We start from the raw sequence: 19,979 nt of genomic DNA on the forward strand, positions 1-19,979 counted from the left end.
ACTAAAGCATCCGGTACTTTGGATGGGGTTTGTTAGGCCCAATAGATCTATCTTTAGGATTCGCGTCAATTAGGGTGTCTGTTCCCTAATTCATAGATTACCAGACTTAATAAAAAGGGGCATATTCGATTTCGATAATTCAACCATAGAATGTAGTTTCACGTACTTGTGTCTATTTTGTAAATCATTTATAAAACCTGCATGTATTCTCATCCCAAAAATATTAGATTTTAAAAGTGGGACTATAACTCACTTTCACAGATTTTTACTTCGTCGGGAAGTAAGACTTGGCCACTGGTTGATTCACGAACCTATAACAATATATACATATATATCAAAGTATGTTCAAAATATATTTACAACACTTTTAATATATTTTGATGTTTTAAGTTTATTAAGTCAGCTGTCCTCGTTAGTAACCTACAACTAGTTGTCCACAGTTAGATGTATAGAAATAAATCGATAAATATTATCTTGAATCAATCCACGACCCAGTGTATACGTATCTCAGTATTGATCACAACTCAAACTATATATATTTTGGAATCAACCTCAACCCTGTATAGCTAACTCCAACATTCACATATAGAGTGTCTATGGTTGTTCCGAAATATATATAGATGTGTCGACATGATAGGTCGAAACATTGTATACGTGTCTATGGTATCTCAAGATTACATAATATACAATACAAGTTGATTAAGTTATGGTTGGAATAGATTTGTTACCAATTTTCACGTAGCTAAAATGAGAAAAATTATCCAATCTTGTTTTACCCATAACTTCTTCATTTTAAATCCGTTTTGAGTGAATAAAATTGCTATGGTTTCATATTGAACTCTATTTTATGAATCTAAACAGAAAAAGTATAGGTTTATAGTCGGAAAAATAAGTTACAAGTCGTTTTTGTAAAGGTAGTCATTTCAGTCGAAAGAACGACGTCTAGATGACCATTTTAGAAAACATACTTCCACTTTGAGTTTAACCATAATTTTTGGATATAGTTTCATATTCATAATAAAAATCATTTTCTCTGAATAACAACTTTTAAATCAAAGTTTATCATAGTTTTTAATTAACTAACCCAAAACAGCCCGCGGTGTTACTACGACGGCGTAAATCCGGTTTTACGGTGTTTTTTGTGTTTCCAGGTTTTAAATCATTAAGTTAGCATATCATATAGATATAGAACATGTGTTTAGTTGATTTTAAAAGTCAATTTAGAAGGATTAACTTTTGTTTACGAACAAGTTTAGAATTAACTAAACTATGTTCTAGTGATTACAAGTTTAAACCTTCGAATAAGATAGCTTTATATGTATGAATCGAATGATGTTATGAACATCATTACTACCTTAAGTTCCTTGGATAAACCTACTGGAAAAGAGAAAAATGGATCTAGCTTCAATGGATCCTTGGATGGCTCGAAGTTCTTGAAGCAGAATCATGACACGAAAACAAGTTCAAGTAAGATCATCACTTGAAATAAGATTGTTATAGTTATAGAAATTGAACCAAAGTTTGAATATGATTATTACCTTGTATTAGAATGATAACCTACTGTAAGAAACAAAGATTTCTTGAGGTTGGATGATCACCTTACAAGATTGGAAGTGAGCTAGCAAACTTGAAAGTATTCTTGATTTTATGAAACTAGAACTTTTGGAATTTATGAAGAACACTTAGAACTTGAAGATAGAACTTGAGAGAGATCAATTAGATGAAGAAAATTGAAGAATGAAAGTGTTTGTAGGTGTTTTTGGTCGTTGGTGTATGGATTAGATATAAAGGATATGTAATTTTGTTTTCATGTAAATAAGTCATGAATGATTACTCATATTTTTGTAATTTTATGAGATATTTCATGCTAGTTTCCAAATGATGGTTCCCACATATGTTAGGTGACTCACATTGGCTGCTAAGAGCTGATAATTGGAGTGTATATACCAATAGTACATACATCTAAAAGCTGTGTATTGTACGAGTACGAATACGGGTGCATACGAGTAGAATTGTTGATGAAACTGAACGAGGATGTAATTGTAAGCATTTTTGTTAAGTAGAAGTATTTTGATAAGTGTATTGAAGTCTTTCAAAAGTGTATAAATACATATTAAAACACTACGTGTATATACATTTTAACTGAGTCGTTAAGTCATCGTTAGTCGTTACATGTAAGTGTTGTTTTGAAACCTTTAGGTTAACGATCTTGTTAAATGTTGTTAACCCAATGTTTATAATATCAAATGAGATTTTAATTTATTATATTATCATGATATTATCATGTATGAATATCTCTTAATATGATATATATACATTAAATGCCTTTACAACGATAATCGTTACATATATGTCTCGTTTAAAAATCATTAAGTTAGTAGTCTTGTTTTTACATATGTAGTTCATTGTTAATATACTCAATGATATATTTACTTATCATGGTATCATGTTAACTATATATATATATATCCATATATATGTCATCATATAGTTTTTACAAGTTTTAACGTTCGTGAATCACCGGTCAACTTGGGTGGTCAATTGTCTATATGAAACCTATTTCGATTAATCAAGTCTTAACAAGTTTGATTGCTTAACATGTTGGAAACATTTAATCATGTAAATATCAATCTCAATTAATATATATAAACATGGAAAAGTTCGGGTCACTACAGTACCTACCCGTTAAATAAATTTCGTCCCGAAATTTTAAGCTGTTGAAGGTGTTGACGAATCTTCTGGAAATAGATGCGGGTATTTCTTCTTCATCTGATCTTCACGCTCCCAGGTGAACTCAGGTCCTCTACGAGCATTCCATCGAACCTTAACAATTGGTATCTTGTTTTGCTTAAGTCTTTTAACCTCACGATCCATTATTTCGACGGGTTCTTCGATGAATTGAAGTTTTTCGTTGATTTGGATTTCATCTAACGGAATAGTGAGATCTTCTTTAGCAAAACATTTCTTCAAATTCGAGACATGGAAAGTGTTATGTACAGTCGCGAGTTGTTGAGGTAACTCTAGTCGGTAAGCTACTGGTCCGACACGATCAATAATCTTGAATGGTCCAATATACCTTGGATTTAATTTCCCTCGTTTACCAAATCGAACAACGCCTTTCCATGGTGCAACTTTAAGCATGACCATCTCTCCAATTTCAAATTCTATATCTTTTCTTTTAATGTCAGCGTAGCTCTTTTGTCGACTTTGGGCGGTTTTCAACCGTTGTTGAATTTGGATAATCTTCTCGGTAGTTTCTTGTATAATCTCCGGACCCGTAATCTGTCTATCCCCCACTTCACTCCAACAAATCGGAGACCTGCACTTTCTACCATAAAGTGCTTCAAACGGCGCCATCTCAATGCTTGAATGGTAGCTGTTGTTGTAGGAAAATTCTGCTAACGGTAGATGTCGATCCCAACTGTTTCCGAAATCAATAACACATGCTCGTAGCATGTCTTCAAGCGTTTGTATCGTCCTTTCGCTCTGCCCATCAGTTTGTGGATGATAGGCAGTACTCATGTCTAGACGAGTTCCTAATGCTTGCTGTAATGTCTGCCAGAATCTTGAAATAAATCTGCCATCCCTATCAGAGATAATAGAGATTGGTATTCCATGTCTGGAGATGACTTCCTTCAAATACAGCCGTGCTAACTTCTCCATCTTGTCATCTTCTCTTATTGGTAGGAAGTGTGCTGATTTGGTGAGACGATCAACTATTACCCAAATAGTATCAAAACCACTTGCAGTCCTTGGCAATTTAGTGATGAAATCCATGGTAATGTTTTCCCATTTCCATTCCGGGATTTCGGGTTGTTGAAGTAGACCTGATGGTTTCTGATGCTCAGCTTTAACCTTAGAACACGTCAAACATTCTCCTACGTATTTAGCAACATCGGCTTTCATACCCGGCCACCAAAAATGTTTCTTGAGATCCTTGTACATCTTCCCCGTTCCAGGATGTATTGAGTATCTGGTTTTATGAGCTTCTCTAAGTACCATTTCTCTCATATCTCCAAATTTTGGTACCCAAATCCTTTCAGCCCTATACCGGGTTCCGTCTTCCCGAATATTAAGATGCTTCTCCGATCCTTTGGGTATTTCATCCTTTAAATTTCCCTCTTTTAAAACTCCTTGTTGCGCCTCCTTTATTTGAGTAGTAAGGTTATTATGAATCATTATATTCATAGATTTTACTCGAATGGGTTCTCTGTCCTTCCTGCTCAAGGCATCGGCTACCACATTTGCCTTCCCCGGGTGGTAACGAATCTCAAAGTCGTAATCATTTAATAATTCAATCCACCTACGCTGCCTCATATTCAGTTGTTTCTGGTTAAATATGTGTTGAAGACTTTTGTGGTCGGTATATATAATACTTTTGACCCCATATAAGTAGTGCCTCCAAGTCTTTAATGCAAAAACAACCGCGCCTAATTCCAAATTATGCGTCGTATAATTTTGTTCGTGAATCTTCAATTGTCTAGACGCATAAGCAATCACCTTCGTTCGTTGCATTAATACACAACCGAGACCTTGCTTTGATGCATCACAATAAATCACAAAATCATCATTCCCTTCAGGCAATGACAATATAGGTGCCGTAGTTAGCTTTTTCTTCAATAACTGAAACGCTTTCTCTTGTTCATCATTCCATTCAAATTTCTTCCCTTTATGCGTTAATGCAGTCAAGGGTTTTGCTATTCTGGAAAAGTCTTGGATGAACCTTCTGTAGTAACCAGCTAGTCCTAAAAACTGGCGTATGTGTTTCGGAGTTTTCGGGGTTTTCCACTTTTCAACAGTTTCTATCTTTGCCGGATCCACCTTAATACCTTCTTTGTTCACTATGTGACCGAGGAATTGAACTTCTTCCAACCAAAATGCACACTTTGAAAACTTAGCGTACAATTCTTCCTTCCTCAATACTTCTAACACCTTTCTCAAATGTTCACCGTGTTCTTGGTCATTCTTTGAGTAAATAAGTATGTCATCAATGAAAACAATGACAAACTTGTCAAGGTATGGTCCACACACTCGGTTCATAAGGTCCATGAACACAGCTGGTGCATTAGTTAAACCAAACAGCATGACCATAAACTCGTAATGACCGTAACGTGTTCTGAAAGCAGTCTTTGGAATATCATCTTCTTTCACCCGCATTTGATGATAACCGGAACGTAAGTCAATCTTTGAATAAACAGACGAGCCTTGTAGTTGATCAAATAAGTCATCGATTCTCGGTAGTGGGTAGCGGTTCTTGATGGTAAGTTTGTTCAACTCTCGGTAGTCGATACACAACCTGAATGTACCATCTTTCTTCTTGACAAACAAAACAGGAGCTCCCCACGGTGATGTGCTTGGTCGAATGAAACCACGCTCTAAAAGTTCTTGTAATTGGCTTTGTAGTTCTTTCATCTCGCTGGGTGCGAGTCTGTAAGGAGCACGAGCTATTGGTGCAGCTCCTGGTACAAGATCTATTTGAAATTCAACGGATCGATGTGGGGGTAATCCCGGTAATTCTTTCGGAAATACATCAGGAAATTCTTTTGCGACGGGAACATCATTGATGCTCTTTTCTTCAGTTTGTACTTTCTCGACGTGTGCTAGAACAGCATAGCAACCTTTTCTTATTAGTTTTTGTGCCTTCAAATTACTAATAAGATGTAGCTTCATGTTGCCCTTTTCTCCGTACACCATTAAGGGTTTTCCTTTTTCTCGTATAATGCGAATTGCATTTTTGTAACAAACGATCTCCGCTTTCACTTCTTTCAACCAGTCCATACCGATTATCACATCAAAACTCCCTAACTCTACTGGTATCAAATCAATCTTAAATGTTTCGCTAACCAGTTTAATTTCTCGATTCCGACATATATTATCTGCTGAAATTAATTTACCATTTGCTAATTCGAGTAAAAATTTACTATCCAAAGGCGTCAATGGACAACTTAATTTAGCACAAAAATCTCTACTCATATAGCTTCTATCCGCACCCGAATCAAATAAAACGTAAGCAGATTTATTGTCAATAAGAAACGTACCCGTAACAAGCTCCGGGTCTTCCTGTGCCTCTGCCGCATTAATATTGAAAACTCTTCCACGGCCTTGTCCATTCGTGTTCTCCTGGTTCGGGCAATTTCTAATAATGTGGCCCGGTTTTCCACATTTATAACAAACTACATTGGCATAACTTGCTCCGACACTACTTGCTCCGCCATTACTCGTTCCGACACCATTTGTTCCTTTCGTTCTATTAACCCCTGGTCCGTAGACCTCACACTTCGCCGCGCTATGACCATTTCTTTTACACTTGTTGCAAAATTTGGTGCAGAACCCCGAGTGATTCTTTTCACACCTTTGGCATAGCTGCTTCTGATTGTTGTTGTTGTTGCGGTTATTATTGTTGTTGGGATGATTGTTGTAGTTGCTGTTGTTGTTGTTGTTGGGTCGTTTGTTGTAGTTGCGATTGATGTTGCGATTGTTGGGATAATTGTTGCGATTATTGTTGTAATTGCTGTTGTTGTTGTATTGGTGATTCTTATCACCGTTTTCCTCCCACTTTCTTTTAACTTGCTTCACATTGGCCTCTTCAGCAGTCTGTTCTTTAATTCTTTCTTCAATCTGGTTCACAAGTTTGTGAGCCATTCTACATGCCTGTTGTATGGAGGCGGGCTCGTGTGAACTTATATCTTCTTGGATTCTTTCCGGTAATCCTTTCACAAACGCGTCGATCTTCTCTTCCTCATCTTCGAATGCTCCCGGACACAATAGGCACAATTCTGTGAATCGTCTTTCGTACGTGGTAATATCAAATCCTTGGGTTCGTAACCCTCTAAGTTCTATCTTGAGCTTATTGACCTCGGTTCTGGGACGGTACTTCTCGTTCATCAAGTGCTTGAATGCTGACCACGGTAGTGCGTATGCATCGTCTTGTCCCACTTGCTCTAGATAGGTATTCCACCATGTTAACGCAGAACCTGTGAAGGTATGCGTAGCGTACTTCACTTTGTCCTCTTCAGTACACTTACTTATGGCAAACACCGATTCGACCTTCTCGGTCCACCGTTTCAATCCGATCGGTCCTTTGGTTCCATCAAATTCCAAAGGTTTGCAGGCAGTGAATTCTTTGTAAGTGCATCCTACACGATTTCCTGTACTGCTAGATCCAAGGTTATTGTTGGTATGTAGCGCAGCCTGTACTGCGGCTATGTTTGAAGCTAGAAAAGTACGGAATTCCTCTTCATTCATATTCACGGTGTGTCGAGTAGTCGGTGCCATTTCCTTCAAAATAGTCAAATGGAACAAGTTAATCATACAGAATATTAAGAGTAGTTAATAGTATTTCGTAGCATAATATGAACTCATTTATAAAAGCTTTTTCTTCATATTAGCGTTTTATAAGTCTAAATTCGGGTAGTACCTACCCGTTAAGTTCATACTTAGTAGCTAATATACAATTCAACTACTACAATTCTATATGAAAAACTGATTATAATAATATTTCGCGTTCAAACTTTTATACAATATTTTACAAACTTACAATACCGCTTATTTTACATAAAGCATGAAATATAGCACACAATAACTTTGATACAAGATAGTTGTGAAGATAATTCTAGCTAGTACACAAGTCGTTCAGCAAAGGCAATAAAGACACGTAATTCATACGTCCAGAAACAAGTCATGCATTCTGGTTTTACTAGGACTACTTCCCATCCTTGGTCTTGTGCAACATAACCGTTATGGCCATTGATAAGACAGCGTGTTGTAACGTCGTCAAAGGGACGAGGGTTACGTAATGTCCAACAGTCCCGTAACAATCTAAAAACCTCATTTCTTACTCCAATTACCGACTCCGTCACTTGTGGGAACGTTTTGTTTAATAGTTGTAGCCCGATGTTCTTGTTCTCACTTTGGTGAGAAGCAAACATTACTAATCCGTAAGCATAACATGCTTCTTTATGTTGCATGTTAGCCGCTTTTTCTAAATCACGAAGTCCAATATTCGGATATATTGAGTCAAAATAATTTCTTAACCCGTTGCGTAAAATAGCATTTGGGTTCCCCGCAATTTATGCGTCAAAGTAAACACATCGTAACTTATGGGTTTCCCAATGTGATATCCCCCATCTTTCGAACGAAAGCCTTTTATAAACCAAGGCATTCTTGGAACGTTCTTCGAATGTCTTACAAACTGATCTCGCCTTAAATAGTTGTGCCGAAGAATTCTGACCGACTCTAGACAAGATTTCATCAATCATGTCTCCGGGTAGGTCTCTTAAAATATTGGGTTGTCTATCCATTTTGTGTTTTTATACTGTAAAATAGACAAGAGTTAGATTCATAAAAAAAAATACTTATTAATACAAGCAATTTTTACATATATCATAAAGCATAAGCACACTATATTACATATATTACACCACACGAATACAACTATCTTATTCCGACTCGCTTGTTTCTTCTTCTTCGGTTTTGGTTCGTTTTGCCAAGTTTCTAGGGATATATGATGTTCCCCTAATACGAGCCGTCGTAATCCACATTGGTTTAGAAAAACCTGGTGGTTTAGAGGTTCCCGGGTCATTGTTACAACTTAAGGACTTCGGGGGTTGACGATACATATAAAGTTCATCGGGGTTGGAATTAGATTTCTCTATTTTTATGCCCTTTCCCTTATTATTTTCTTTTGTCTTTTTAAATTCAGTTGGGGTAATTTCTATAACATCATCGGAATTCTCGTCGGAATCCGATTCATCGGAGAATTGGTAATCCTCCCAATATTTTGCTTCCTTGGAGGAAACACCATTGACCATAATTAACCTTGGTCGGTTGGTTGAGGATTTTCTTTTACTTAACCGTTTCATTATTTCCCCCACCGGTTCTATTTCTTCATCCGGTTCCGATTCTTCTTCCGGTTCCGATTCTTCTTCCGGTTCCGACTCTTCTTCCGGTTCCTCTTCGGGAACTTGTGAATCAGTCCACGAATCATTCCAATTTACATTTGACTCTTCATTATTATTAGGTGAGTCAATGGGACTTGTTCTAGAGGTAGACATCTATCACATAATATCAAACACGTTAAGAGATTAATATATCACATAATATTCATATGTTAAAAATATATAGTTTCCAACAAAAATGTTAAGCAATCATTTTTAAAGAAAACACGGTCGAAGTCCAGACTCACTAATGCATCCTAACAAACTCGATAAGACACACTAATGCAAATTTTCTGGTTCTCTAAGACCAACACTCTGATACCAACTGAAATGTCCCGTTCTTATTGATTAAAAACGTTCCATATTAATTGATTTCGTTGCGAGGTTTTGACCTCTATATGAGACGTTTTTCAAAGACTGCATTCATTTTAAAACAAACCATAACCTTTATTTCATCAATAAAGGTTTAAAAAGCTTTACGTAGATTATCAAATAATGATAATCTAAAATATCCTGCTTACACACGACCATTACATAATGGTTTACAATACAAATATGTTACAACAAAATAAGTTTCTTGAATGCAGTTTTTACATAATATCATACAAGCATGGACTCCAAATCTCGTCCTTATTTAAGTATGCGACAGCGGAAGCTCTTAATAATCACCTGAGAATAAACATGCTTAAAACGTCAACAAAAATGTTGGTGAGTTATAGGTTTAACCTATATATATCAAATCATAATAATAGACCACAAGATTTCATATTTCAATACACATCCCATACATAGAGATAAAAATCATTCATATGGTGAACACCTGGTAACCGACATTAACAAGATGCATATATAAGAATATCCCCATCATTCCGGGACACCCTTCGGATATGATATAAATTTCGAAGTACTAAAGCATCCGGTACTTTGGATGGGGTTTGTTAGGCCCAATAGATCTATCTTTAGGATTCGCGTCAATTAGGGTGTCTGTTCCCTAATTCATAGATTACCAGACTTAATAAAAAGGGGCATATTCGATTTCGATAATTCAACCATAGAATGTAGTTTCACGTACTTGAGTCTATTTTGTAAATCATTTATAAAACCTGCATGTATTCTCATCCCAAAAATATTAGATTTTAAAAGTGGGACTATAACTCACTTTCACAGATTTTTACTTCGTCGGGAAGTAAGACTTGGCCACTGGTTGATTCACGAACCTATAACAATATATACATATATATCAAAGTATGTTCAAAATATATTTACAACACTTTTAATATATTTTGATGTTTTAAGTTTATTAAGTCAGCTGTCCTCGTTAGTAACCTACAACTAGTTGTCCACAGTTAGATGTATAGAAATAAATCGATAAATATTATCTTGAATCAATCCACGACCCAGTGTATACGTATCTCAGTATTGATCACAACTCAAACTATATATATTTTGGAATCAACCTCAACCCTGTATAGCTAACTCCAACATTCACATATAGAGTGTCTATGGTTGTTCCGAAATATATATAGATGTGTCGACATGATAGGTCGAAACATTGTATACGTGTCTATGGTATCTCAAGATTACATAATATACAATACAAGTTGATTAAGTTATGGTTGGAATAGAGTTGTTACCAATTTTCACGTAGCTAAAATGAGAAAAATTATCCAATCTTGTTTTACCCATAACTTCTTCATTTTAAATCCGTTTTGAGTGAATCAAATTGCTATGGTTTCATATTGAACTCTATTTTATGAATCTAAACAGAAAAAGTATAGGTTTATAGTCGGAAAAATAAGTTACAAGTCGTTTTTGTAAAGGTAGTCATTTCAGTCGAAAGAACGACGTCTAGATGACCATTTTAGAAAACATACTTCCACTTTGAGTTTAACCATAATTTTTGGATATAGTTTCATGTTCATAATAAAAATCATTTTCTCTGAATAACAACTTTTAAATCAAAGTTTATCATAGTTTTTAATTAACTAACCCAAAACAGCCCGCGGTGTTACTACGACGGCGTAAATCCGGTTTTACGGTGTTTTTCGTGTTTCCAGGTTTTAAATCATTAAGTTAGCATATCATATAGATATAGAACATGTGTTTAGTTGATTTTAAAAGTCAAGTTAGAAGGATTAACTTTTGTTTGCGAACAAGTTTAGAATTAACTAAACTATGTTCTAGTGATTACAAGTTTAAACCTTCGAATAAGATAGCTTTATATGTATGAATCGAATGATGTTATGAACATCATTACTACCTTAAGTTCCTTGGATAAACCTACTGGAAAAGAGAAAAATGGATCTAGCTTCAATGGATCCTTGGATGGCTCGAAGTTCTTGAAGCAGAATCATGACACGAAAACAAGTTCAAGTAAGATCATCACTTGAAATAAGATTGTTATAGTTATAGAAATTGAACCAAAGTTTGAATATGATTATTACCTTGTATTAGAATGATAACCTACTGTAAGAAATAAAGATTTCTTGAGGTTGGATGATCACCTTACAAGATTGGAAGTGAGCTAGCAAACTTGAAAGTATTCTTGATTTTATGAAACTAGAACTTTTGGAATTTATGAAGAACACTTAGAACTTGAAGATAGAACTTGAGAGAGATCAATTAGATGAAGAAAATTGAAGAATGAAAGTGTTTGTAGGTGTTTTTGGTCGTTGGTGTATGGATTAGATATAAAGGATATGTAATTTTGTTTTCATGTAAATAAGTCATGAATGATTACTCATATTTTTGTAATTTTATGAGATATTTCATGCTAGTTGCCAAATGATGGTTCCCACATGTGTTAGGTGACTCACATGGGCTTCTAAGAGCTGATAATTGGAGTGTATATACCAATAGTACATACATCTAAAAGCTGTGTATTGTACGAGTACGAATACGGGTGCATACGAGTAGAATTGTTGATGAAACTGAACGAGGATGTAATTGTAAGCATTTTTGTTAAGTAGAAGTATTTTGATAAGTGTATTAAAGTCTTTCAAAAGTGTATAAATACATATTAAAACACTACATGTATATACATTTTAACTGAGTCGTTAAGTCATCGTTAGTCGTTACATGTAAGTGTTGTTTTGAAACCTTTAGGTTAACGATCTTGTTAAATGTTGTTAACCCAATGTTTATAATATCAAATGAGATTTTAAATTATTATATTATCATGATATTATCATGTATGAATATCTCTTAATATGATATATATACATTAAATGTCTTTACAACGATAATCGTTACATATATGTCTCGTTTAAAAATCATTAAGTTAGTAGTCTTGTTTTTACATATGTAGTTCATTGTTAATATACTTAATGATATATTTACTTATCATAGTATCATGTTAACTATATATATATATATCCATATATATGTCATCATATAGTTTTTACAAGTTTTAACGTTCGTGAATCACCGGTCAACTTGGGTGGTCAATTGTCTATATGAAACCTATTTCAATTAATCAAGTCTTAACAAGTTTGATTGCTTAACATGTTGGAAACATTTAATCATGTAAATATCAATCTCAATTAATATATATAAACATGGAAAAGTTCGGGTCTCTACAACTTGGTCCGGTCTAGACTCACTAATGCAACCTAATTCCCTACAACCAATGCTCTGATACCAAATGTGACGCCCTGTACAAAACCATCGTGTACGGATCACCAACAACAGGATCATTACAAGGTCAAACACTATATGCTATTTGAAAATCGATTTGCATTCATAGAAGATAACGTTTTACAAAAGATAAATAGGAAACATTAACATGAGTACAAGATACTAAGGTCATTACAAAGCTATCGTTTTGAAAATAACATAAGTTGCGAATGCAAAGTAAAGTTCCATGCTTGAGACATCTCTAACACCAAGACTAGAACAACAAGTTTAACAGCAAGACTAGAACAGCAAGTTTAACAGCGGAAGCAACATCATCTAAGCACCTGAGAAATACATGCTTAAAAAGTCAACACGAATGTTGGTGACCTATAGTTTGTTTGTATCAGTAATGTAACGTAGGCCACGAGATTTCAGTGCAGCAAACCGCGTATCAAAACAGTATGTTCAAATCAGTATGAATAAGTATATGTATAACCGTGGGCACCCGGTAACTAGACTTAACGTTTATAACCCCCTGAAAGTGCACTTGGCAAGTGCGTATGACTTACGAAGTATTAAACACCCGTTAAATGCTAGCGCGACTAGCCCGAGTGGGGATGTCAAACCCTATGGATCTATATCTAAGATTCGCGTTCACCGGTTCAAAAACCAATGACTAAACGTTACCGTGCTAAAGGGAATGTTTATGCCGTTATATAACCCACACACATATAAAGTTTAAGTACTCGTGCCTAACATGTAAAATGTAAAAAAGCGCATGTATTCTCAGTCCCAAAATAGTTAAAGTAAAAAGGGATGCTATAACTCACAGTGATAAAAGCGGTAAAGTCGGTAATGAAAGTACGCAAGTAGTAAGTCGGTCCGAATGGTCGTCAACCTAAATCAAAGGTTACTAGGTCAGTAGGTTGTCTTAATAAGTTCTAATAGTGCATAAAATAAGTTTAAGTGTCATCATCATCATCATCATCATTCATCATCATAAAAGCTAAGTGAGTTTGACAAGAATAGAGATCGAAACAATAGGCTGACTTCGGTCAGCTTCTACGACCTCTACGTAAATCGAAAAGATGCATGGTCAGTGGCTATGGCTCCGTATATGAGTCCCCTAACAGCTGACCAATTTTCAGGACCTAAATCGTCTTCGTTTGACCGTGGCGACGGTTTAAGTGCGAGTAGGTCAGAAATTTCAGCCCAACATTAATAGGGTGTAGTGACTCTCGGAGGGCCATAAATCTTAAACCGTAACTCGGATTAAGACGAGGCCTAAACGGAAAATCATTTACTCGAACCAAAATAACTGTAAATCAACTTTACAGTAGCTCGGGTGGTCTGATCAGATACGAAAATCAGTGGACAAGTGCTCCGGTGGGGTTCTTGGTGCTCGATGCTCATCACGGTTCTCATCCTTGATGCTTGTAGCTTCAAGTGTACAACTCGTTGATGGTTTAGCATCACTTTTGACCAAGATTCACCATCAATACATAATATGTTAAGACCAAATAAGAATACAACTCATTCATGAGTCTTAGATGGATGATGAACCATGTTTACATCATATCCTTAGTCTTAACACTAATACAAGTCACAATAACAACTAAAGTTACAAACTTTACATCAATTTAACAAGTATGAACACAATCTAAGTGAAAAGAGGTGATGGAACCCTAAGCTAGAGAGCTTGGATCCATTTCACACAAGTTACAAGGTTACAAAGCTAGAAAACTTGAACCTTTAAGTGTTCTTGAAGATCTTGAAGCATAAGGCTTGGATCTTTAAGATATATGAAGATAACAAACATAAGTTTGAATCTTTTTCACAAAACAACATGATCAAAGCAAAAAGAACTTAGATCTAACAAAAAGATATGAAGATTCAAGCTAGAAAGCTTGCATCTTGATTGTTCTTGAAGATCTTGAAGAATAAAGATTGGATCTTGAAGATGCATGAAGATTACAAACAAAAGTTTGAATCTTTATCATAAAATAGAAAGCTTAAAGTATAAAAAAAGTAGATCTACAAAAGTTATGAAGATTCAAGCTAAAAGCTTGAATCTTCCATGTTCTTGAAAGATTCATGCTTGAATCAACAAGATATAAGTAAGATCAAAGCTAAAAGGAACTTTGATCTCCATAAAATGATGATGATGATGATCATGAATTTGAAAAGGAAAAGAAGACTTACAAGTAATGCTAGAAAGGAAAGAAAGAGAGAAAGAACAAGTGTGTGAAAAAAACCAAAATGATCAAGTGTGGAAATTAGAGGCTAAAGGCTAGTATTTATAAGCAAAGAGTGATCACATGGATTGATGACATGGCAAGATCTAGGGTGGTGGTGGTGGATGGTTTATGGAGGGGGAGGGGAAGGACAAAAAGTTTACTTTTTGGCTAATGGTGTCTAAAGTGTGTCATTTTGCTAGAATCTTATGTAACAAAGTTAATTATCCTTATCCATAATACTAGCATGACTCACTAATTATTTATTTATTTATTTATTTATTATTATGAGCCACTAGTAAATATATTTGGGCTAATTAATTGGGTCACTAGCTAGAGTAGGGTGGGCTTGAGCCCAACAAGGTAAAAAGTCCAAAAAGGCTAACTATTGGGCTTTAGCAATTAAATAAATAAAATTAAGCATCCAAAGATCCAAGTAATTATTATTATAAAATAATAATTAATATTTCGCTGTCCAAAAGTTCCGGTTCCGACAAAAGTCAAACGTACGCGCAGTCCGCGTTTTAACCGTAACGGCAAGTAACGCTAATGGTTATAAAACATCCAATGGACAAGTTAAGCATTCTAATCATACCAAGGCACGTTTTAAAGTATATATGAATATAAAACACGTGTGCCAAGGTTCCAGAGTATTAAAGTAACGCAGTACGCACAAATACGCAGTTTCGCAAAAATACAAGGCACAAAAGCAAGTCGAAAAAGTCGGGTCGTTACAATGTATTTCTCAGGTGTTTAGACGTTGTTGCTTCCGCTGTTAGTCTTGCTGTTCTAGTCTCGGTGTATAGACTTGCTGTTACAGACTTGCTGTGTTAGACTTCCGCCGCATTACTTAGAGATGTCTTAAGCATGGAAATTTTACTTTGCATTCGCAACTTATGTTATTTTCAAAACAATAGCTTTGTAATGACCTTAGTATCATGTACTCATGTTAATGTTTCCTATTCATCTTTTGTAAAACGTTATCTGTTCATGAATGCAAAACTGGTTTTTAAACAGCATATAGTGTTTGACCTTGTAATGATCATGTTGTTGATGTACCGTACACGATGATTTTGTACGGGGCGTCACACAAGGAATGACGAGAAATGCTACACTACATAACAACATACCTGCATACGCATACATACATACGAAAACATACTAGCATACAACCCTAGACATGACGGCCAACATAAATGCACTCATACCAACATACATAAACATGCATACCCAAAAACATACATACATAACATGCCAGCAATCAAAACCCAAACCCTAAACGTAAACATGCATACAAACCAACACATACAAACATACATACCCTACAACCAAACAAACCCATACGAACCTGCACATACATACATACCCAAAACCAAGAAGAGGTCCAGGTAAGAGCAGAGTGTGTACCAGCACAAAACATGAAGATACATACATACACGGTCATACGACAAACACAAAAAGCGAAGACACGAATATACAAACACACATATCCACAAACCCAGAAACACACATACACAGATACCCACATACGCAAAACAAACCGCACCCTACTCGTCTATTCTAATTCTAGTCCTCCACGTAATCCTATCAGAAGTCATGTCCTCGGTCCATAAAAGCTCCTTCAAGTCTAGCTTAATTCTATCATCCCAACTACAACAAAGACGTAATCTCCTTTTTTGGAGCACAAATTTCATAGAAACCAGCATAAGCGGTCATACCAGGCATACCTACAAACAATCAGAAGCAAACAAAAAAAATTCTCGAGAAGGTAATAGTGATAAAAGAGAATATTATCTGGTAACGGGTCTAATGGTGTATCCTAGGGGATACACGCATAAAAACACTATTTTCATACAGAAAAATGGATCAAAGAGCACAAAAGATAACAATATTTGGCGGTTTCTAGTATTTGCCGCCCAGCGTCAAACGTAAGCCCTGCAGGCAGCTTCTATGCTTAAGCCCTTTTACTATGCGCGTGAACAGCATGTAGCCACGTCCTCAATACCGAAGTCGGTTCCGTCTATTTCGAACAACAGAATTAATCAGCGATTGACACGTGTATCCCGAGAATTTCGGACATTCCGTGCCTATAAATAGACCCCCTGGGTCACTGTATTTATCATCTGAACTTCAATTAGAGAGAAATACACTTTCTCTCTTACACAGTTCTTTCTCACTCTAAACGCACATTAGCCGCTTAGCAGCAATACGCTAGACGGATCAATTACAGATTGATCCCCAGAATGATTGAGTCCACCCCACGGATCTCTCATCTGTGTTTCGGGTCTGCAGAGATTATTTCTCGAGGGAAAACATCATTCAGCATCATACGCTCCACTCTAAGTAGCTATTGTCTTGTATTGGTACCTTACAATCGCTACACGGAAAATCGTACCAACAAATGGCATCATCCGTCTCAAAGACCAACAAGAATACAAGGAGCATGAAGGCAACTGAAACAACCTCAGCAAAAGCAGCACTCGAACCAATTGATGAAAACATCATTGAGAATCTATCAGTGGATCAGCTAACTCTTGAAGAAACTTCAATTGAGGAAGAATATCAATTGCATACTGGTGTAGCAGAAGCGCATGTGCTTGAAACCATACCACGATTGAAGAAACCATTGATGGAAAGTTCTAGTGGGGGAATGTGGAAAGCCAGGAGAGGAACACACAATGTTTCTTTTAAGAAAACATCCGATGTGAATGTTAAGCATTGTACAAAGGAAAGTCAATTTCAAAACAGCAATTGTTCAAGCTATTCAATCAGTTGAATACTTTGGTTGATGATACTGAGCGTGAACGCAATGATAAAGGTTTTGTGGAAGATGATTGGGACTTTGGGGAAGAAGAAGAGCATTTCTTTATGACTGAGGAGATGGCAGGAAAGTTGTTGGATGGGATTTTGACCAAGAAGTCACCATCAAGGTATAAGTAGAAGCTAGCGCAGACTCCCATCCGTACAACGGCTGTATACAATTTGTTTACTTTGATTACTGGAGATGAAGCTATCAAACCGCCAATAATGGCAGAGTCAACCCAGTGTTTTATCCCTCGAATTGCAGAATATCCATTACCAAGAAACTTGGGAATTCCATCTATCGGTGTTTATAATGGAACAACTGATCCAGAAGACTTTCTTACCATGTTTGAAGGCGTTATGAAATTGCAGCATTGGGAAGATGAAACTGCATGCCATATGTTTCCAATGGTGCTGCAGAAAATGGCCAGAGAATGGTTTGCTAGTTTGCTACCAAGGAGTATTACCAGTTTTCTTGATTTAAAGGCAAAATTTATGATACAATATCAAAGTTTGAGAAGCTGTACGCTGTCGCATTTTGATGCACATGAGATAACAATGCACTAGAATGAGTCACTAAGCTATTTTATGAAACGTTACACCATCGAGTGTCAAAAATACCCGACATACCAGAATCTCAGCTCGTTTCAGGGTTTATTTTTTGTCTTGATCAGCGTTGCTTTGCAAGTTTGATTCACGCGTTACGGTATGATGTCCCAAAGACGTTACACCAAGCATTGATTGTCGCTCAGAAGCATTTAAGGGTAGGAGAGATGGGATATCCAAGAGTTTATAGTTATCACAGAAATTTCGGACAACAAGGCGGAGAGCGGAACAGGAATGACAATTATCAGAGATAACATGGGTATAATAACAATTACCAGAAGCAGCAACATGGTTGGAGGGGGAATAGTCATCCGAATGACAATTACCATCAACGAAAACCATTAGACAGACATTCACTCATCATGGCTTTAACAAAAACTCCAAAGGAAATCTTGTTCACTGAACTTGTTAAGGAAACCTTTCACCCTCCACCATCAATGGAAGAGCGTCAGGGACCACCGAGTGATAAGTGGTGTGATTTCCACGAAGCATACGGACACAACACTGACAACTGTAAGTCGTTGATGAGGGAAATCATTGCAAAGATTAAAGCTGGAGAGTTGAACCATCTGTTACCAGGAAAACAATATCGGAGGAATGATCCAAATAAGCGTTTTGCTTGGCAAGGAAGGGTGCGTCATGGTGGACGGCAGGATTAGAATAGGAGAGAGGAGAGAAAAGATGAAAGGGATTCAACCCCTGAAAGGTACATCAAGGTTATATGGAATGAGGTGGAGGAGTATGAAACAGACGGAGAACGGAGAACGGAGCGGTGGATGTACGCTCCCATCACATTTCACACCATCCCAAATTGGCGTTTATCAGAAGTGCTGTGGTCATTTCAGCTGTAATTGGAAACAAGAGCATTACCAGAATCTACACTGATACAGGTAATGAGGCAGATATTTTATATTTGCATTGTTTCAGAGATTATCCGTTCAACGTGAAGGACAGGCTTCGCTACACAAACTTGAAGATTGCTGGCATCACGGGAGAATCGATGAGAGCAGTTGGTAAGGTGAATTTGGATGTAACGTTGGGAGATCAGTCTCTAATCCGAACAGAAATTATGGACTTCACAGTTCTTGATGGAGATCAAGACTCAATGATTTGTTTGGTAGGAGAACTCTTCGTAAATTCGGAGCAATTACTTCAACACCACATGCAGAATTGCGATTCCCAACAGTGGCTGTAGTACACTCTGAGTACGTTGGACCGGCAAGAGAAAGATCAGTTGTTTATGAAGCTCGGGAGAATTTTATAAGAGGAGGACCGTCAAGGAAGTTGTTTAACGGAAATGATGTGAATGGGTATTTCAAACCGCCCAAAATGTGGGAGCTGATGTGTAAAATCAGGTATATAATTTATAGAACAAGGATTACCGATTTAAGACTACACACAACTACGGGCAGTGTACCCGATCGTGCAATAGTATAGAAAATGATAATTAACTAAAACAAATAACCAATAAAGCAAATAAATAAATAAGTGGTGGTTTTCTGTTTAATGACCAGAATCTCAAGAAAAATAATAATTACTAAAAATAATAAACGAAGCAAGTAGCAAGCAAACAAATACCAAAACGAGACGAATATGTTTACCTAGACTCTATTCACTTGTATGTTAGATATTTTTAATAATTTAATACCGAATTAATTCTCAATGTACGTGAAATACCTAGTCGGCCTACCCGGAATTCCCCGGCGCAAACACCTAAACAGAATTACACGGCGCAAGTCTCCTTGTCGTCTAAGACCTTCTGATTATGACTAGCTAAAACAACTAT

General features: G+C 36.4%; 1 pseudogene; it reads right to left on the bottom strand.

Moving 5' to 3' along the window:
* Positions 1-19,979, bottom strand: part of LOC139874967 (2-alkenal reductase (NADP(+)-dependent)-like) — an 81,290-nt pseudogene that overhangs the window by 13,196 nt on the left and 48,115 nt on the right.

Source organism: Rutidosis leptorrhynchoides, chromosome 11 (assembly GCF_046630445.1).
Source record: "Rutidosis leptorrhynchoides isolate AG116_Rl617_1_P2 chromosome 11, CSIRO_AGI_Rlap_v1, whole genome shotgun sequence".
Taxonomy (NCBI): domain Eukaryota; kingdom Viridiplantae; phylum Streptophyta; class Magnoliopsida; order Asterales; family Asteraceae; genus Rutidosis; species Rutidosis leptorrhynchoides.